Source organism: Rissa tridactyla, chromosome 3 (assembly GCF_028500815.1).
Source record: "Rissa tridactyla isolate bRisTri1 chromosome 3, bRisTri1.patW.cur.20221130, whole genome shotgun sequence".
In the NCBI taxonomy this organism is placed as follows: Eukaryota; Metazoa; Chordata; class Aves; order Charadriiformes; family Laridae; genus Rissa; species Rissa tridactyla.
The window spans coordinates 18,162,292-18,164,167 of NC_071468.1; positions in this window are offsets into that span (position 1 = coordinate 18,162,292).

The window sequence follows — 1,876 nt, forward strand, 5'->3', positions numbered from 1 at the left end:
GGCTGCTATAGGGTGTGCGTCCTCGCAGGGACTCCTGTCCTCACTCTGGAGGGTTCTGGCTGGTCACTGGGAACATCCCATGGCTTAGAGCTGCCCACATGTGAGCCCTGCGATGGGTCAGCTGGTCTGAACCCTGAGTGCAGAAAGATGCAGAAAGGGTTTATTGAGCAGAGATGCTCAGAGTTCAGAAAACAGAGGGAGGAGGAGGGGTTTGAGAAGGAATGAGGCATCCTAAAAGTTCGTTTGGGTTCACAGTGCCTCCACAAGCAGAGCGGGCACCTGTACAGACACTTCCCTCCCAGCCATTTGCACTTACGCAAATGGATGATTAAGAGGTACTATGCAATCCCACAGAGACTATTTGCTCAACAAGATGCTTCTTGTTTGAACACAGAAGCAAAAGGAGAGAAGCAAAAGGAGATGTATTTTGAACAGCACATGAACATCTTGCATGGGTGCTCTGCATCAAAGAACCATCTTTTCGCTATGCAACTAATCACCTGAAATGTCCTCCAAACTTGTGTTTGGGCCACAGAGATACTGCCTTCACAATGCTGCTGCACAGTCCTGCCAGCACTTTTGGAGGCACTTTTACTGCCATGCCTGCTTTATCTGTCAGTTGTCTCCCTGAATTTTGGAGGCACGGGAGTGCTGCAGGACACCCCAATGTGTAGAGCTGCAGCTTCTCTGGAAACCAAGGCCAACAGAGCTGCCCAAGTCTCCTCCTTGGTAAAGCATCTCATCAGCCTGGTAATGGGGTTAGGACCTTGGGAACAGTCTTAAGATAATGCCTGATCAGTGACGCAGGCAGAGCCCCAGAAAAATGGATCACACCAGCTCACACTTGTCTTATCAGCATGGGCATTGCCCCACATCCAGGCTTCCTCTCCCCAGGGTTTAATTCAAGTCTGCTTTTGTCCAGCCTTACTAGGAAACTAGGTGTGATTTAGGAGTCTAGAATAACCTCCCACCTCCATTCCTGTTTGATATATATATGTCTAAGGCTGATGCGAGTGATCATTAGTGTTGCTAAGGGGATTGGAGGGGCCAGCTCCTGGCTGGGATTGGAGAAGCCTGGGGTGATGTGTTTGGGGAAGCAGGCACAAAGGCACATAGCATTAAAAAGATGGCAGAGGTGCAAAAGATGCAAGAGACCTGGGTGGCTTTAGGAAATTGCTGCAGAAGCAGTTGCTTCTGGTGCAATCAGCAGCATAGCTTGGGGGCCACACACTTTCCACCTGAGAGCTTTCGAGTGTGGAACTCCCAAGGAGGAGGGTGATGGCACCGTCGAGGCTCCTGAGATGGGAGTGATGGTGGGCGTTTGTGAGCTGTGGCAAGGGATGCCGCTTGTGGTGAGGCTGGGAGTGGTACAGCCGTCAGCACACCCAGCCAGCCTCACGATGAGGGTGTGATATGGACTGACAGGCTTCCAGCACAGTGCTGAAGGGACTTGGGGTTTAGCATCTTCTTGAGATGGAGGATTAATGAAAGGGTAAACTTTTTATTTGTAAGAGAGCTGCTTATGAGATCTCCCAAGAAGATCCACTGTCTTCTCAGGACAGAGGGTCATTTGGTGACATGAGTGGAAAGGCGGAGGGACTTTGGATGCGGGCTTTGTACAAACAGGCTGGGAAAGCTTCTAGGTGGATGGCTGGTTACAGTGAGATAAATGTAATAGTTTATTAAATCTGTTTTCTGTCAGCTGATAGTGTAATAGTTTTTGTTGTTGTTCTGAAGATTCTGCTCATGGCAGAGTTTAGGTGGGCAGGGTCCTCTGGAGTTACCTGACTGAAAGCAGGGCGAAGCCCAAAGCTGGATCAGATTGCTCAGGGCCACATCTAGTCAAGGTTTGAGTATCTCCCAGGCTGGAGACTTC